The 20,028-nt window shown below is 45.3% G+C and overlaps 1 long non-coding RNA gene and 1 other non-coding gene across 3 annotated transcripts in view; one reads left to right on the top strand and one right to left on the bottom strand.

Annotated features, from left to right (window-relative positions):
* Positions 1 to 730: 730 nt before the first annotated feature.
* TRNAE-UUC (transfer RNA glutamic acid (anticodon UUC)) lies at positions 731 to 802 on the bottom strand. Its single transcript has one exon. It is a non-coding gene; the product is annotated as a tRNA-Glu (tRNA).
* A 116-nt stretch (positions 803 to 918) lies between these two features.
* Positions 919 to 20,028, top strand: part of LOC102159419 (uncharacterized) — a 44,057-nt gene continuing 24,947 nt past the window's right edge. For both annotated transcript variants that reach the window (XR_014819550.1, XR_014819549.1), the window contains exon 1: positions 919 to 2,103. This is a non-coding gene — a long non-coding RNA (uncharacterized LOC102159419). The remainder of the gene's footprint in view (positions 2,104 to 20,028) is intronic.

Below are 20,028 nucleotides of genomic sequence, written 5' to 3'. Positions count from 1 at the left end.
GTACTAAGATTTCTAATTCTAGAGATCTTATTGAGCATATCATGAATTCTTGACGTTTTTAAAACAGAATGTGTCAAATAAATATGTTAGGGCGTGAGAAGAAAGTGGTTTTTTTGCCATTGCCTCGCTCTTCAATATTTGTAATAACCTAATTTTCTTTTCTTCCTCCCTGCCCCCTGCCCCCCCCAATAACTGGTTTAGTGAAACCCAATAGATTGTACACTGACCTCCTTTGCCCTCAATAATACTTCTTTTCAGAAAAACCTTGCTGTCGTTCTCGAAGGAACGGATGGCTTTCGGCAGTTTAAAAGCCCTGCAATGTCCTACAATGTGTCTTTTCTTTTTTCTTTCAAAGAAGAGCACTTTTTGGTCGTTTGGCTCCTATTCATAGTACAAAGAGAAATTACGCAGAAAAATCAGCTGAAACATTTATCTTAGCACAGGATGGCTGGCTCAAGGCTCCTGAGATGTAAGCAACATTTCAAAAGCTAATCTGGCACGGTCCAAGTCCAAGTTAACTTCCTCCTCTCCGGCTCCAGGACCGGACTGGGTTTGTGTGGGCTGTGTGCCCATGCCGGATCCAGGGAACAGCCTGAGTCTTCAGCCTCAGTCTCTCCTGGCTGCCCTAAAATGAGGTTATACCGTTTACCGAAAAGACTAATCTTTCCCTAGTTAAGAGGAACTTGAGTTGGGTTGCTGTTGGTTACTTTTCAAAAAGGAAGTACTGGCGTTCCCACACCGGGAGTCGAACCCGGGCCGCCTGGGTGAAAACCAGGAATCCTAACCGCTAGACCATGTGGGAGACGACGAACACGCCTGCCAATCTAGACAGATTGAGTCTTCCGCCTGATTGCCTCTTGCCCCGCCCAGCCCTCTGTGTCAGACCCGCTTCTGCGCATGCGGGAACGCCTCGGGTCCGCGTTATCCTGTGGAGCCTTGAGGTGAAGAGTCGAATCTCTTTTTCTCCTCACGTTGGCGTCTTTTCAGGTCTCTTCCAGGCTCCTCATTCTAGACACCGCGTATACACCGGTGTAGACTGTAGGCTGATGAGTCATTATTCACAATTCCTCACAAGAAATCCGGCAGAGCACCGAAGGACGGGGGTTTGGAATGTAGACTCATTAATAAGAAACAAGTGCCGTGTGGAGCCGTGAAAAGAGACCGCAGTGGGCTGGGCGCCCGGTCTCTGGCGGCCGCTGACCAGCCTCCCGGCCGCGGCTCCGAGGGCAGCAGGCTCGCCTCTGTGCCCTCGGGCAGACCCGCGCGCCCGGCCACGCGCCGGCTGTGCGCCCCCGACCACTGGGCCTCAAAGCCTGGGTGTCCTCAGCGCCCGGGCGTCTGTCTCTCTTCGCCGCGCTATGCCGGCCCCATCCCGTCCCCAGAGAGTGTCTCTTTGCCCTCAAGAAACCGGAGCGAGGGCTGCCTGGAAGCCTGGAACTTTCCAGGTTCTGTTGACTCAACGGCAAAAGGCGGGCTTTGTGTCCCTGAAAGTAGACGAAGGTGGTTTGTGAAGGTAGATTTAAGAACTGGAGCATGTCCCTCCCTGCCAGCAGGCATGACTGATGGAAGGTTCCCCGCGGTTCCCCAGCCCGGCCGCGGCCGGAAGCAGCATCCCTCCGGCGCAGCTTCTGCCTTAGAGGCGGCTGCGGGGATTAGGAAGCGCAAAGAACCAGTTGTTGGGCCAGCCCGCGTGGGAGAGCTCTGGTCCCGGTGTCCTCGTGGTGGCTTAAACCACACAGAAGTTGTTTTCACTTGAGCTGGACCCTTTGGAGCCTGGTTAAAAGCTGGTTCTGGTTCTCCTTTACTCCCCCCTCTGGCCCCACCTGCCCAAGGGTCTTCGAAAGTTCTCGATCTGCCCCTGACTGAGGTTCTCTTAAGGCCTCCGTGTGACATTCGGCAACAGGAGAGCAGGGGTGGAAAAAGCCCTGAAATAGAAACGACTTCGACATGTATTCACACAAATCAAGCTCCCCTAAGGGAGAGGCCAACACCATTGAAACTTCGCGAAGCTCTGGAGGAAGACCACAACTTGCTGGCTGCAAACCTACTGTGTGTATGAGACACGTTCACATTCGTTTGCTCATTTAATCTTCATAGTATGAGGTAGGTCTTACTCGAGTTTGGGCGGGTACTTCCTGTACTATCTTTGCATTTTTGAACAGTTTCACTTGTTTGTTTTTTAATCAGTGAGCCAGCTGCCTTTCTCTGGAGGACATCCTACGACTGCGGTTCTCGGTCTGGGGGCCGAGATTTCACCTATACCTTTCAGTTCTGTATTTCCACTTGGTAATTCTTTTTAAAATGTATCTTACCAGTTTTAAAGACAAAAGTTCCCGGTGTAACCCATACATTGGACAGGCACCATCCTTGGGATATAACCAAAATGCAACTTTTCTTTCGTCTCCCAAACCGAAATGTGTTCCTCTTTTTCCTTGGCATGGATGAGAATTTGAGCAGGAACAGAAAACCCTATGGTCACCTTAAATAATAAAGCACAGTCCAGGACAATGCACTTTTCAGCAATTCCATCTTCATTCCAGATGGTTCTCCCCCACTGCTCCATCTTGGGTATCACTTCAGGCTATGAACAGCGGTGAGCTGAATCGGGCTCCCACCAGATCACATTGTCTAACTGCAGGCTTCTCTTTCTAACCCTATATTGGGTGACATCACATTGGTAGCCTGAGATGGCCTTGCTGGGAGAGTATTTACACCCCAGAAATAGGCAGATACTCCAAGGCACGGCTTTTTTGCAGTTAAAAAAAAAAAAAAAAGTGTTCTGGGAGTTCTCATTGTGACTCAGAGGATGCAGGTTTGATCCCTGGCCTCACTCCGTGGGTTAAGGATCCCACATTGCGGTGAGCGGTGGTGTAGGTTGCAGACTCTGGCTCAGATCTGGCATTGATGTGGCTGTGGCCTAGGCTGGTAGCTGTGGCTCTGATTTGACCTCTAGTCTGGGTATTTCCATATGGCATGGGTGTGACCCTAAAAAAAAAAAATAGTATGCTATTTAGCAACACAGGTTAAATATTTACCCTGCTGTCCCAATAGAGGGGTGTGATCCATTTCTCATTTTGATCTTGGTCTTCCTCCCTTCAGAGTTCCAAGGCCGTCCAAGGTTGGAGTAAGGGAGGGCAAGAGAAAGGGGGATGGGAACTTCTGACTGGACTGGACTGGACTGGTACTGTCAGAAGTCAGTTTCTGGCTTTCTGGGCCTGAACATGTTTTAGGGCTCTTTTTTCTCAGTGGTTCTCTATGCGTTCATCAGGGGCTTCCCTGCTTGGACCCCTTGGACAGGGTCTCCCAGGAGGCCATCAGTGGCCTCTAATGTGGGGTCCACCCCCTGTTCCCTGCTCCCCAAGGCTAGGGGTGGAATCAGAGCTGTGGCTGTGGTGTAGGCAGGCAGGCAGCTGGATCCATAGCAACGCTGGATCCAAGCTGCATCTGTGACCTACACCACAGCTCACAGCAACGCCTGATCCTTAATCTGCTGAGCGAGACCAGGGATTGAACCGGGGTCCTCACAGATACTAGTCAGATTCGTTACTGCTGAGCCATGATGGGAACTCCCTCCAGTGAGGGTCTTAACACCAGCACCACCAGTGCCTTTGTTAAACTGCAGATTCCCAGCCCCACCCAGAGCTTCTGAATGAGCACTTCTAGGAACAGGGCCTGGGAGTCTGAATTTTATCAAACACGAGCCACCACCCCTACCCCCACTGATTCTGATGCCACTAAGTTTGAGAAACACCAAACTACATGACTTTAGGTTCCCTTCAACCTCTAAAAGACCATGATCCCTGAAACACATTTCTACTCAAAAACCTTCAGAAAAACTTGTAGTTGCCTGTTAAGTAAAATCAAAACTCCCTGGCCAAGCCTTCCTGGCTTTCCATAATCCAGCCCTCTCATACCCTGCTAACATTATCCTCCCATGTCCCCTCTTTAGGGACCACATTCCCGTCACCCTTCTTTCTCTGTCCCACTTGCCCTTCATGCTTTCCTGCCCCGATCCCTTTGTTCCACCTCTATCTGTACCTCCTCATTCTTCTTTCCACATCTGACACTAACTCTGAGGCCTGTTCAGTCCCATAAAGCTTCAAGTCTATTGGATTCATTTCTGCCAAATCCTAAAGCACAGGCCTCTAACAATGATCCACATAGGCTTATGCCTTGCTGCCCTTATTATTTAAGTTATTTAACAGGAGAGTCCATGAATAAAAATCAGATTCCATAATCCCCCTGGGAACCCAGTCCTGCACTCACTCATTCTGCCAAGTAGTCCTTCCTTTTATCTCACTTAAATACTTCCTGCTGTACTTCTGTGTGAAAGCTGCCCCCTTTTAACCAGCAGCGTGAACAAAATGTTCCTGGGAGGAGGGGAAAAAACACACATTTTTGAAGTTTAGCCAGACCAGTAAGTGAGCTGCATTTCTTTAGTTCTGCACACACCAAAAAAGCCTCCTTGTTGACACAAGGAACCGCTATTCCTGTTCCCATGCATCTAAGGCTGACTCTCACTGGGCAGCTCTCCCATTTCATCCACCCTTTGATACATTTGATTCTGGAAAAAAGCCCCCAATACATTATACTTGCCGGGCATCTACATTAGCCAAAGCCGTGGGTGCAATTCAGGTCCCCTGCCTGTCAGTCATTTAGGAGCATGGATGGTTTCCATTTCAGTAGGCCCAGGAGTCACCCTTTATAAGGGCATCGAAAATAAGTGCCAATTAAATTCCACTCTCCCAAGGAGAGCTCTGGCCAGCACAGACCCAGCCTATGGCATTAAGTTAACCTCAGAGCTCTTTTGGGTAACAGCATCTGTCCCTGCTCACCAGTTGGGGTGAGTTAATCTTCATGGCCTAACATTAGGTTCAATTTCTAAAATTGGATCCGAGCTCAGGAGGCCACTGGGATAACAGAGCTCCCTTGGGGCTTTTTTAGGTTATATAACTCTGCCCTTCACCTCTACCCCAAATCTAGCAACTCTTACTTGTCCTATGACTCAGGACAAGTACCCTTGAACTCCCGAAACTGGGTTAGGTGCTTATTCTGTGGGCCACCCCATTGGTTTATTGGGCTGGGTGAACTGCTCTGCTCCCCTCTCCACAGTACACTGTAAGCTCCTGAGAGCAGAGTCTGGGTCTCATTCTGTTGGCTCCCCAGCTTCTAGCACATTGCTTGGCAAGAAGAAACTCATCCTCAGCCAGCATCTTCCTCAGCCATATCTCCACAGTGTGGCATCTTTCCTGAAAAATCAGCCACATTCAGTAAATGTTTGAGTGGTTCCTTCCTCAATTCGTTCATTCATTCACTCATTCATTTAGTAATCAATCAGTCAGTCACTCCAGGGGGGAATAGTTTTGGTTTCCATCCAGCACCTAAGTGGCAAAGAAACTAAGAGTCTCAGTGGGCCACAATTTTAGCATCCTTTCCCACCTCACGCTCTGCCCCCCCCCCCTTTCATCTGTTCTGATGGCACAAGTCAGGAGAGCTTTGGCAGACCACATTCGTACTGTCTGTCTGCTCAGCTCTGGGGCAGGGACAAACTTTTCTCATTTTTCTGGAGGACCACACTCTGGAGTTTTATGAGTGCAGGTACTTCAATGGCCTGGTATCTAGAAAACTTACCCAGCTTTGTGGTTTCCTATTCCACATGGCAGTTGCCCAAATCTTGAAATTCTAGCCCTCTAAGACCCTCAGTTAGTTTGCTTTGCCACTTAAGTGCTAGGTGCAAATCAAGTTGGACCTTGTATGGAAGGTTAAAACTATTTTTTTTTCTTTCTTTTTTTTTTGTTTTTGTTTTTTGTTTTGTCTTTTAGGGCCACACGTGTGGCATAGGAAAGTTCCCAGGCTAGGGGTTAAATCAGAGCTGCTGCAAACGCAGCAGCAGTGGCAGGATCTGAGCCGTGTCTGTGACCTACACTACAGCTCACAGCGATGGGGTATCCTTAACCCACTGAGCGAGGCAAGGGATCAAACCCACATCCTCGTGAATACTAGCTGGTTTTCTTACCACTGAGCCACAACGGGAACTCTAGCTAAAACTATTTCTGATTCATTTCTGGACTTCCCACCAGCAGTTTTGAGTTGAATGAGTTTTCTAAACTTACTTTCTTCTTTCCCTGTGAGATAATCTGTATCAGTTGTCATCAGTGGATCCATGGGCAGGGATTATATCAAGTTCAGTGTTTGTCATGGAACCCAGTATATAAGACAGTGCATATAAAAATAAGTCATCGCGTGTGTAGGAGTCACTATGTGCCATACAATTCTGAATGCTCAAATAGATTCACAATTTAATTCTCACAATGACCCAGTGAGATAGGTACTAATATTATTCCCATTTTGAAGATTAGAAAATTGAAACACAGGGAGTTCCTGTCGTGGCACTGTGGTTAATGAATCCGACTAGGAACCATGAGGTTGCGGGTTCGGTCCCTGCCCTTGCTCAGTGGGTTAACGATCCGGTGTTGCCGTGAGCTGTGGTGTAGGTTGCAGACGTGGCTCGGATCCTGCGTTGCTGTGGCTCTGGCATAGGCTGGCATCTGTAGCTCTGATTCCACCCCTATCCTGGGAATCTCCATGTGCCACAGGTGTGGCCCTAAAAAGAAAAAAAATTCCCTTGAGGGTCTAACACAGTAGACCCCTAGCCTGGGAACCTCCATATGCCGTGAGAGTGGCCCAATAAATGGCAAAAAATAAAAAAGAAAAAGAAAATTGAAACACAGGAAGTTTTGGCAACTTGCTAAAAGTCTTACAATTTATAAACAGTAGAAGTAGGATTCAAATCTAGGCATTTTGTCCCCAGTATCTGAACTCAATATCAAACTGCCTCTATGTTATACATATAACATAAAATAGGGGGCTGTCATTGATAATGATAATGCCTTCAGCAACAATGACAACAAACATTTGGAGGCCTGGTGGCATCTTCAGAGGAGAGTGAAGATGTTATGAGATCTTCTTCAACCAATGAAAATACACATTTCACAGTCTGAGACTTTACAGATGCTGATAGGGATGGCACCCCAGTCCCTCCTTCCTCACTAGCTTGCCATTTTCAGATATACCAATTTCTTCATTATTATCCAAAAATAATGTTTTCCCTCTCTCACGGGCTAGGCTTAGAAAGCTCATAACTTCCTCCTCTAACCTCTCTTCAAACTGTTGTTCACTGATTCACTCAACAAACCAGGTACAAAGATTCATGAGACATAAGACATTCTGCCCTTCTGAAGCTACAGCCTACCTTACATCTGCACATAGATGACTATTGAGCATCTCAAACCCAACATGTTTAAAACTAACTCTCAAGGGAGTACCCTTTGTGGCTCAGCGGTTAAGGAACCTGACTAGGATCCATGAGGATGTGGGTTCAATTCCTGACCTCGCTCGGTGGGTTAAGGATCCTGAGCTGTTCCAGCGTTGCCCTGAGCTGTGGTGTAGGTCACAGACGTGGCTCAGATCTGGCATTGCTGTTGATGTAGGCCGGCAGCTACAACTCCGATTTAACCCATAGCCTGGGAACCTACATATTCCATGGGTGTGGCCATTAAAAACAACCAAACAAACAAAAACTAACCCTCAAGAGACCACTACTCCCAACCCCCCAAAAACAGCAGCTTCTGCAGTCTTCCTCATTTCCATTAATGGCCAAAACCTTCTCCAGTTGTTCCTACCAAAAATCCTGGAATCACCCTTGATTCCATTCTCTCTCATTCTACACCCAATCCCCGTGGAAGCCCAAATGACTCTATTATGAAACTGTACAAAGACTGTGCTCCCTTCTCCCCAGTCCTCTGGCCCTAGTCACCATCATCTCTCACCAGGATGACTAAAATGACTAAAAGAGTCTCTATTCCTGCTTCTGCCAGCAAGCCCCCCGCCCCCAACCAGCCATTTCTCAACACTGAAGCTAGAGAGATTCTTTTAAAACAAATCAGGGTAGTTGTGGTGTAGTAGTTAACGAATATGACTAGGAACCGTGAGGTTGCAGGTTCGATTCTTGGCTCCACTCAGTGGGTTAAGGATCCATTGTTGCTGTGAGCTGTGGTGTAGGTCGAAGACTCGGCTCAGATCCCATGTTGCTGTGGCTGTGGTGTAGGCCTCAGCTACAGCTCCAGTTCAACCCCTAGCCTGGGAACCTCCATATGCCACAGGTACAACCCTAAAAAGCAAAAAAAAAAACAACAGATGTGTCATTTAACTCCTCAAAACATTCAATGGCTTCTGTCTCACACTGATTGGAGCCCAAATCCCGGCTATGATCTATAAGACCCTACATGGTAACCACCCCCTCCCATTAATTATGTCCCCACCCCACCCCCAATGTGCTGGACTCCCATTTTAGGGCCTTTGCACTGTACAGAGAGGGAAGAAGAGCTTTGCAGGTGGAAGGATCATGAGCTTGCGCCCTCACCTTCTTCAAGTCTCTTAGAAATTATCTTAGCGGGAGCTTCCCTGTCCACCCAGCTGAAGTTTCAGGAATGTGCTTTTTCCCGCTTTACGTTTCCTCTTTAGCACTCCCTGGCACTTGATACACTCTGTACTTTACGTGTTTACCTTGCTCATTGTCTGCCCTTCCCACCAGAGGGCAAACATTTCTGCTGCTTTGTTCACTGTTGTGTTCGCTGCTGTATCCCTTTGCCTTGAACAAAACTTGGAATTTGCTGGGCATTCAGTAAATATCTGATGACGGCGCTGATGGGCGCCCTCAAGATGTGAACAACAGCCACTGCAGGCATTAAGAGAAAGGGGATCATGTCTGATGAGGGTAATCACAGAAATGTCAAGAAGGAGGTAGGGTCTGAGCTGGGCTCTTTAAAATGGGGAACCTTGGAGTTCCCTTCATGGCTCAGTGGTTAACAAACCCAACTAGTAACCATGAGGTTGTGGGTTCAATCCCTGGTCTCGCTCAGTGGGTTAAGGACTTGGTGTTGCCATGAGCTGTGGTGTAGGTCGCAGATGAGGCTCAGATCCCGAGTTGCTGTGGCTGTGGTGTGGGCTGGCAGCTGTAGCTCCGATTTGACCCCTAGTCTGGGAAGCTCCACATGCCACAAGTGTGTCCCTGAAAAGCAAAAAATAAAAAAATAAAAGGGAAATGTAGGGGGTGGGAGAGTCCAGCTGGGAGTGTATAACAGGAGCAGAACTCTGGAAGCAGGCACATGTAAGACCAGCGCCTGGAGGTACTGCACAGACCAGCGCCTGGAAGGGAGATTCCTAGAGGAAGAGAATGCCGAAGAGTTAGGCTAGGGCATTCTCAGTTAGAAGGCTCCTCATGCAACTCAAGGAACTCGGACGTGGTAGTTCAGGATTCCCCGTCAAATCTTCACTTCCCACTTCATTTGTCCAGGCCCTAATCATAGCTGGCTCCACAACCACAGCGTATCTAATACCTCTGTGGTGAGAGGGCATAAGCAAGGTACAATGGATTTCTCATCAGTCAGAGAGTAATACGTACTGACTACTTATTCACAGAACACGTGTTGCCATTTAACTCACTGTTGAGAAAGGCAGCTTTGACTCAAGACAGATATCTGGAGGCTGGGACCATGACTTTTAGCAATGCACATATTAGAGTTGTAAAAAAGCAATTTAAAAACAAATTGGGGGAGTTCCCGTTGTGGCTCAGTGGTTAATGAACCTGACTAGGAACCATGAGGTTGTGGGTTCGATCCCTGGTCTCACTCAGTGGGTTAAGGATCCGGTGTTGCCGTGAGCTGTGGTGTAGGTCGCAGACACAGCTCTGTGGCCCTGGAGTAGGCTGGCAGCTACAGCTCCGATTCGACCCCTAGCCTGGGAATCTCCATATGCCACGGGAGTGGCCCTAGAAAAGGCAAAAAAACAAACAAAAAAAATAAATAAAAATAAATAAAAACAAATTGGGTTTGGAGTTCCCGTCGTGGAACAGTGGAAACGAAGGGTCTGGCGTTGCCGTGACCTGTGGTGTAGGATGCAGACGTGGCTTGGATCTGACGTTGCTGTGGCTATAGCATAGGCCAGCAGCTGTAGCTCCAATTCAACCCCTAACCTGGCAACCTCCATATGCCATGGGTGCTGCCCTAAAAAGCAAAAAAAAAAAAAAAAAAAGAAAGAAAGAAAGAAAAGAAAAACCACAAACAAACAAACAAACAAATTGGGTTTACTGTACAGCAGAAATTGGCAAAACACTGTAAATCAACTCTAATAAAAAAGGTTTTTTTAAAAAGAAAAATGACAAATTGGGGGGTTCCTTGGCAGCCTAGCAGATTAAGGATCCAGTGTTGTCACCACTGTGGCTTGGGTCACTACTGTGGTTCAGGTTCCATCCCTGGCCCCAGAACTTCTGCATGCCCATGGGCATGGCCAAAAAAAAAAAAAAAAGTTGGAATTCCCCTGATAGTATATTTTGATTTCCTTTTATTACCATTAGGTGTATATGTCTGAGCCTCAGTAACTTAGAAAGCCCCTGAACTAAGTATTGTCCCAAACCTTTAGGAAAACGTGATTTTGGAAGGGACATCCGTTTGAACATTTACTTCCAAACAGCTGATAGACAGTTCTCAACTATTAGACACTGTTGAACAATATCTTTCTTTGAAGCCACTCTTAGGTTAATAAGACTTTATAAAGAGAACTAGGGTATAGTACTGAGTACAGGTAAGTCAGCCACTCATTACTGATCCAAGAGGAACTGACTAGCCCCTTAACAATGTCTCCCTGAAATTAAAAAGCTATTCAGACGACATCAGGACAGCACTCTCCCCCACTGCCTGTTCCATTGAAGCCCATGTTCTTTCCACTCGGCCTAAAAGGAAACACTCAACATTTCCTGGTGACCCTCAAAAAGCAGACACCCAACGGCATGGCTGTAAATCTATCTTTTCCTGATATTTCTCGGTGCAAAATGCTGAGCGAAGGCCAAAGTGCTTGTTAAAGTAGAAACAGAAATCCAAACGGGAAAGCTGTGCGGCAGATGAAACAGTACGTGCAGCACCAGTTCTCCTGTGGAAATACATGAAGACCAAGCAAGTGAGAAAAGCAAAAGCTGTTTGTTCAGAGCCTGCTGTAGCAAGCGAGGCAGCCACCGTCATGAGTGTTTTTCAGAGACTCAGGGAAGTAGGAAAGTCTGACAGTGAAATGAAGGGAAGGCTGCAGGAGGTCTGCCCTGATTGGAGGCTTTTGGCCCTGGAAGCTGGAATCAGGCTGGCTAGAGGCAGGGCGTCCGATGTGATTGGTGGGGGGTGAATATTTGGCTTTCTTTGATTGGGTCTTTGTTGGAAGTGGAGACAAAATAGGTCAGCTGACAGTTATTAATCAAGTCCTGGCCATTTGGGGCTGATTGCTTTAGAAACTATTTTAGTCTGCTGGATTGTTGCTAGAGATAGCAACCTGACTCCCGAGAAGCCTGGTTGGCTTCCCTGGTGGTTTAGTGTCGACCATGGGTTGGTTTCCTAGGCAGCTGCTGCAGGCTGTGGGTCAGAATGCCCTGTCTATCGGTGGCCTGGCTACTGTCCCTTTACATACTCAGTCTCTCATTCCCAAGACGGTTGGCCATCTCCCACAGTTGCAAAGCTCCTCTTCAGACTCAGGCACACAATGCAGCTTCTCCTCACTCCTTCTTCCTCTGGCCAGACTGGGCCCCTCACACCTGGCCCAGCAATGCAGGCTCTTTTCTTTCTGAAATGGCCCTCCCCTCTTACCTTGTTTGACCAAGACTCTCCTCTGCACTCCTGTCCACTTTGCAGTCACCCCCTACCCCAGTGCAGACTCTGCTGACAAGCCCCTGGAACGCACCAGTTCCCATTCTCTCTCTGCAGTGTTTGCACGTCATTTGCTTATTTATGGGCACATGTACTTATTGTATGATATTAACATAAATTGCAGTGACTCTGTCTCCCAAGACTGTCCAGGGCCCTGGATAATGCCACAACAGAGAGCTGCTTAGTAAAATGTCCTGATGATTGGTGACCCGTGCTGTGCCTTAGGAAGGCAGAGAGCAATTTCAGTCAACAAGTCAGAAGAGTTTCATGTAACCTGCTTAACCTCAGGGGGGATCTTTTTCTACCAAGTCTTCTTTTTTCTTAAATTTAGAAATGTAGTAAAGGCATTTCAGAAATGTGTGCATCCTCCGTGTTTGGAAAAAAAAGTTTCCCTGCTGCTTGAGGAGTAGTAAATTTCTTATATATACATATTTATCCAGATACTAATTAATTAAATTCTCACTTTTGATAGCTATTAAACTAAAAGCCACATGGCAATAATTAGAATGAAATAGGCTTTCCACATTCATAATCCGAACAACAGAATACACTGGTTAAGCACGATAAAAGCTGATGCAACAGCATTTCATATGACAATGCTCCTTACCAAGACCCAGATCGATGCCTAGAACACCTCAGAACTTACAATTATCCACCATAAAAACCTCATATGGCATGAGTTTTTGTCCAGTTCCTGCTACTAGACTATAAATAAGTTCCATTCAATTCAAATAAGTGAAATCTGAAGAAGTCTGTCATAAAACTTTCAAATACTTACATGGTCAAAGTCAGTCACTGCTATTTTAAAATAGCAGTGATTCATGGACTAGAGTGCTCAGTAGAGATATTTGTCCAGTTTACCTGGGTCCAAATTCTGACATCAAAAAGAATGATCAGGAGGGCTTTTATTTGTAAACAGAAAATCTTAAAAGTATAAAATCACTCTGTTCATTCTATAAGTTTTGAGCCTTTGCTCTGAGATTATCTCCTCTGAAATGCTCCCCTGGGTACAGAAATCCATCACTTCCCTGGAACTCAGGGACCAGAAAGGATACAGATGATAAATACCACTTCTCATCTGCATCATGCTTCATGGTTTATAAATCAGCTCATATACAGTGAAGTCATGTGGACCACAAATTATGGGTGAGATGTAATCAAACATCTGTGGTGTTCTAGCTCTTAGAGGATATCAGTCATTATCAGGGTGTGGGACCGTCGTGGGAATTTACACAAGCTCTATGACCAGCCCATAAAATTGTATGCAGTCTAATAAAATGCCAATGGGCTTGTCTCCCTGGATCATATGACTGTGTTTCTTCCTACCTCCACCCAACGTCCCCCATAGAATAGGCCAGGTTATTGCCCCACATTACTAAGTAATAATACAGGACTTCCAAGTCACCTATGCTTGGCTTACTCCCTTCCCTGACCTAAAGAAAGATATTAACTTGAAGTTAATGCTGGAGACAACTCAGGCAATAGCCTGACTGCCCTCAGGAAATGAATCGTTCCCTTCTCCCACCTTCTAACCTCTAGTCCAACAGGCTTTTTAACATCCTGTGCTGGTTAGTTCTCTGCTCTTCGTGGCTGGGGCATCACTCTGAGCCATGCTCCCTTCACCAGCTGACTCCCTGCTTGGCTCTGCCAATAGGGGGCACTAGAGGGAGACTGGGGAGCTGCTTACAGTTCCCCAAGTGTGACAGGATCACACCCCACTTCTTCATCCTAGCTGCGACTGTTGGTTCCAGTAGCAGCAGTTGCTTCTAACACTTCCAGAGCCAGCCTGCTCAGCAACACCAGCATTAACTGGCCAGCATCCCCTCACTAGAGGTCTGAATGCCAGCTCCTCAGTCTCCCTTTCAAGCTTCTGAGGAACCAGGACCAACAGAGCAGGCTTTCCTCCAGCCCAGAGAGCTGAGTCAGGGCCTTGCTCCAAGCTTCCAAGCTTCCAAAATTCACAGCCTCTTACTTGTGTTAACCCAGCGGTAGGGGTGATCACTGTTTTCTATAAATCTTGCCTCTGTGACACCTCGGTGTTTCCTGTTTGTCTTTTTTCCTCCCTAATGCCTGGCTAGCCATCCTTTATATTAAGTTCCTTGTTAAAATGCCTGCTGAGATTTCTGTCTTCTGATTGGACTCGACCGATACAAGTCCAATAAAGGGAATCATTCAGTCTGGTTTCATGTCACAATTCTTTAAGAACATGGGTGCTGGCTGCTATCCCCCAGGAGGTCTGTATTTATCTTTATTAATTCATGCTCCAAGCACAGGGACTGGTCCTCAGTTTGAAAGAATCAGAATTGACTGTTAGCAAATAAAAACACATCGGTCCCTCACACATAGTGCCCCATGAGGAAAGAGACATCTGAGCCAGCATGACCACATAACTTGTGCCTGCCCCAGTTTCACAGATGCTGGAAGACCCAAAATTCCTGGATGGGACACATGGAAATAGTACAGCCAAGGGTCAGTATTTCCATTAGTTCCCCAAGCCCCAATTCCCATATGACACTGAAAATAGGGCCAGGTGACACCTGTACATGCAGTGCTTTGAGTTATAGGAAAGAACCCTAAGTTTAGGGAACCTGAATCTTTTATAATGTGCAGTAAGCATGTCTGCCTATGCTGAGAGACAACATCTCTTGTCAAGGCTGGCTGCTGTATGAAGATCCTTGAAAAGACAGTCCAGAAAAAAAAAGAAACAGAAGAGACCCTAAGAGAACTGTCTCCCAACCTTTATCTGAAGTTTGCATATAAACAGAGACTTAGAGCAAGGACAATTAGTTGGATAATTAAATTCCTTACATTTCCACACCAGTGATCCATGAGCAGGACCAAGAATGGGTGAGTAATTGGGGCCAGGGTCCCCCTTTCTTATTTAGTGCCATTATGTCTCTCTAAATCTAGATTTTTCTAAATTACGGGGTATCACTCCCTTTTCTCATTAACATAGAAGTAATGTGGGTAGATAGATATTGTTAGTCAAGCCTTGTTCTGGCCAGTAACTAAATCATCCAGTCCCTATAAAGTGAATGCACTGTCCAGATGTTACCCATTATGATTTAACTATATAGAGAGGACAGTCCAGTTTGCAAGTAAAATAGTCCTCCCCTTATCCCCAGGGTATATGTTTCAAGATTCCCAGTGGACGCCTGAAACCATGGATAATATGAAACCCTATAAATGCCATGTTTTTTCCTATAAACATATACATATGATGAAGTTTAATCTGTAAATTAGGCCAGTAAGAACTAAACAATAATAAAACAACAGTTATATCAGTATACTGTAATAGGAGTTCCCGTCATGGCTCAGTGGTTAATGAATCCGACTAGGAACCACAATGTTGTGGGTTCGATCCCTGGCCTCGCTCAGTGGGTTAAGGATCTTGCCTTGGCAGTGAGCAGTATTGTAGGGCACAGATACAGCTTGGATCCCACGTCGCTGTGGCTCAGGTGTAGGCTGGCAGCAACAACTCCAATTAGACTCCTAGCCTGGGAACCTCCATATGCCGCGGGTGCAGCTGTAGAAAAGACAAAAAAAATAAAAATAAAAAATCTATCTATCTATATATAGGTAGATATTAATAAATATATATATAGTAATTATATATGGTAATAAAATTTATGTGAACTTGGTCTTTCTCAAAGTATCTTATTGCACTGTACAAACCCTTACTCTTGTGATGATGTGAGATTCTGGTCCCAGGCAGGACAAAGTGGGACAGTGTGAGATTTCTTCACACTACCCAGAGCAGGGCACGATTTAAAACTTATGAATTATTTATTTTTGGAATTTTCCATTTAATATTTTTGGAATGCAGTTGACCACAGGTAACTGAAACCATGGGAGGTAAAACAGTGGAAAAGAGGGAACTGCTGTAGCTGGAAGTTACCTTACTCTCCCTGGGTACCACCCTTCCCCAATCCCAAAGACCACCTTAGAGATCTAGTTTGAGCATAAAATTGCTTTCTGCTGTTTTTCCTTAATATGGAACTAAGGAAATCTGTCTTCTATCTATAGCTACCTTTGCAGTAGCACTTTGGTTTTTGGATTCTTAGGAGAAAGGAATGCCCTAGATATCAGTAGACTAAGATTCTTGACCTCCTAGATCAATGTCAAATGTGAGATCACAGCTGATGCCTCACATATATAGGAACCAGTCAATAAATAATAGCTGTACTGTTAGGACTCTGACAAATAACAGAAACCGGGTACATTTGTGCAAAATAGGGAATTTATTATACAAATAACAGGGTGTCTTCTAGAAACTCACAGGCAGGAAAGCAGCCTCTCCGTTCATATAACATGACCCCATTCATGGCCATTCATTCAACTCCTATGTGCCAGGTACCCCGTGTTTGCAGCTGGAACATAATAGGAAACACAAACTGATACATTTTTTCTTTTTCTTTCTTTCTTTTTTTTTTTTTTTTTACAGTGTTAAGTCCCAGAGTTTATAGTCTAGTAAAGAGAGAAAGATCAAATTATCACACAAGTAAATATAAAACTGCAACTTCGGCAATGCTGAGAAAGACAGGTACATAGTGTGAGCGTGTAAAAAAGGAGGACCTGACCTACTTGGGGAGGTCAGGGAAGGCTTTTCTGAGGAAGTGTAGACAGAGCAGAGGTCCAAGGTGAAGCAAGCAATGAGATGTGAGGGGAAAGGGAGGAGCATCCCGGGCCTGGAGAGGAGTCAAGGCCTCCTGGCAGGGGGATCGTGGCTGATGCTCCATGGCTGGAGAGCAGAGATTAGGAGCCCTGCCAAAGACCCCAGTAAAACAAGGGTCAAAGAATGGGAACTTTAGCCCAGATCCACACGCCTTGGCTATTTCCATTTCACTACCAAGGCACCCTTGCCAGCAATCATCTTTCCACTCAAAACTTTCCATAGGGATAGAGGTTCATCAGGTAATGCAAAGGATAAAAATAACCAAGTAGAACACACACACACACACACACACACACACACAAAGCTTAAGCCCCAGAAATTGCAAATCGTGCCACGCAATTCAGTTTGTTGTTCCCTGTTGAGTGTGACCAGTCAGGGACTAGGGAGTCTTGGGGATGGTCTCAGTCGTTAGTACACAAAGTGTGGGTCCTGGGCCAGCAGCAGCAGCAGCAGCTCCTGGGAACTTAAAAGAATTGCAAATCCTCAGGCCCCACCAAAGACCTATGAGTCAGAAACTTGGGAGGGAGACCCAGCAATCTGTATTTGAATAAGTAAGACATCCCATAGGGGTTTGTAAAAATACACAGTGGTCTGTCTCCATGTTCCCAAACCTGTCAGACCATCCCGATCACCTGAGGAACATGTTAACATTTCTGGGCTACATCCCCAAATCTACAAAAGTCAGAATCTCAAGGTAGGAACCAGTACTCCAATGATCAGCCTAGTGTGGGAGCCACTGGTCTATATCACAGTAATACACTGTTGCAGTTCCATTGTGGCTCAGCGGGTTAAGAACCTGACTAGTATCCATGAGAATGTGGGTTCAATCTCTGGCCTTGCTCATTGGGTTAAGGATCCCTCATCACTGTGGCCGTGGCATATAGGCTGGCAGCTGCAGCTCCGATTTGTCCCCTAGCTTGGGAACTTCCATATGGCACAGGTGCGGCCCTAAAAAGGAAGAAAAAAAGAAAGTAATACAGTATCTGACATACGAAGCAATTAGTTTTCAAATGCCATTTTTCCTTGCTTGGTAATTAAAGGCAATTAGGTACCACGAGCTCCATGAGCTAAATTCCATGCATAATTTGACTGATATCTTCTATCTTCTTGGCTCTTTGATTTTAAAACAGTGCCCTTCAAAGATTTATTTTGCTGTTATTATTATTTTTTGTTATTATTATTATTATTTTTTTAAGGAATATCTTCTTGTCTCAGTCTCACATCATCATATCCACCAAGAACCATAATCTAATAAGTGCTTACCAAATTCAAACCTTGTTATTGTAGTTGTGATCTAAAAATCTGTTCTTGAAAATGCCTCCAAGTTTCAAAATATTCAAAAGAAAAGCATGCAGCCTTGTAACACAAATATGTACCTAATCCAGAGCTTTTTCTTTTTCCTGCTTCTGCAAGGAAACAGATGTTCTATCATAGTGATTCTGCATTGTTTTAAATAAACATGGGAAGTAAATATGGGAAGAACTGAGACAATATTATGTCTAAAAACAAAAACCAGAAAATATTTCCAGGATTTCCTGTCATGGCTCAGTGGTTAACGAATCCGACTAGGAACCATGAGGTTTTGGGTTCGATCCCTGGCCTTGCTCAGTGGGTTAAGGATCCAGCGTTGCCGGGAGCTGTGGTGTAGGTCACAGTCGTGGCTTGGATCCCGCGTTGCTGTGGCTCTGTCTTGGGCCGGCGGCTACAGCTCCAATTAGACCCCTAGCCGGGGAAACTCCATATGCTGCAGAAGCAGCCCTAGAAATGGCAAAAAGACAAAAAAAAAAAAGAAAAAAAATTTCCAGAGCTGAAAGCGTCAATGTCATCCTAGATTCATTTTCAAGCAACAGAATTTTCAAGAATTTTCCCACCTTAGAATTCTTCCATTTCCTGGAATTTATGAAGTTTATCTGCAAATAATCTGGACTGGTTGACCGCAGATAATTTTACATGTGTTAGAAGCTCTCATGCAAAAGGATAACATGATTTACGTTCCTCGAGATACAAGAAGGCCACAGTCCAGTTTGAAAGGACAAAAAAAAAATGAATGGTCACTGTAACATAAAAAAGGCCCCAATCAGACTTCCCTGGTGGTGCAGGGGGTTAAGGATCCAGCATTGTCATCCTGCAGCTCAGGTTGGATCCCTGGCCCAGGAACTTCCATATGCCACAGAGTGGCCAAAATAAATTAATCAGTTAACTAATTAATTTAAAAAACAACTAAAAATAAGATAACTAAGAGACATAGCAACTAAATACAACATAGTATCCTGGGTTGAATAATCAAAAAGGACATTCTTGGAAAACAAGTAGAAGCCAAATAAAGCCTATAGTTTTATAAATTAAGTGAAATGCAAAAATAATCAGAAAAACAAATGACACAACTGCAAATATTTGACCCAGGAAATGGTGACATTCCTTGCTACAATGACCAGATGACGCTGCTGGAAACTAATGTGGAAACCTTCCCACAATGGATGAAAGGTCCTAAAATGAAGACATCCTATTTATCCAGGGTGTACTCAGACTTATTTATGTTGGCTGGGTTCAGAAGATCAATAGAAGACACTTGTTGCTCTCCTTATGAGAAGCCCCAGAAAGTGTTCCAAATGTGAGCCACAAAGTGGTGTCTCACAGGACACCCTGCATTGCAGGGCACAGTCCATGGCAAGGGCCATAAAGAACAGAACTTCAATTTGGCATCTTTTCTCGGTAGTCTGAGTGTCTGTCTTCATTACTCCATTTATTCACATTTACTGATTTTCTCCTCTTTGAATTTTGAGGAAGAAATAAATAATTTGTTCCCTAAGCCACTCCTAAGCTGCCTCCAGGTGTGCTAATAGGAGACTGCTCTGGAGCAAGTCTGCTTCTCCTCTTCGAGGACCACTCAGTCCTTTTCAGTCTTGTGTATCAGGAGAAGAATCACTAGGCAAAAGATGTAAATAAGGCAACTTTCAAATGCTAATTCAAAGTGTGAGCAGTGGAGGTGAGAAAACCATCAGAAGAAAAACTGCCCTGGCCTGTTTCATCGGTACAATTCTTCAGAGTGAGAGGATCATGTGGTAAGCAGAATGAATGACACATATTTTATCCCACATACTGAGGCGCATTACTAGTGAAATTTTAGGACTCCAAGCATAAAAAGGAAACTTTAAACGTTTTTCATGAGGGGGAAGAATAAATTTTTACCAATAAACAGAATCAGACTGGTGTCAGGAATAATGGATGCTAGCAACCATGTTGTAACTTGAAAATTCTGAAGGGATTTGATTTTGTTTTGTTTCATCTTTTGTCTTTTTTAGGGCCGCGCCTGTGGCATATGGAGGTTCCCACACTAGGGGTCTAATTAGAGCTACAGCTGCTGGCCTGCACCACAGCCACAGCCACGCCAGATCCGAGCCACGTCTGTGGCCTACACCAGAGCTCATGGCAATACCAGATCCTTAACCCACTGAGCGAGGCTAGGGATCGAACCCACAACCTCATGGTTCCTAGTTGGATTCTTTTCCGCTGCATCACAATGGGAACTCTGGAATTTGATTTTGGACCTAACAGCTTAAACTAATTTTTTGAAATTGAAATAAGGATTCAGCATTTAATTACTTGATG

This window comes from Sus scrofa, chromosome 11 (assembly GCF_054392235.1).
Source record: "Sus scrofa isolate SSC_HxYL_T2T_F1_AM1 chromosome 11, Sscrofa_HxYL_maternal_Yorkshire_Landrace_v2.0, whole genome shotgun sequence".
Classification (NCBI taxonomy): domain Eukaryota; kingdom Metazoa; phylum Chordata; class Mammalia; order Artiodactyla; family Suidae; genus Sus; species Sus scrofa.
This window is presented reverse-complemented; position numbering and strand designations above follow the sequence as displayed.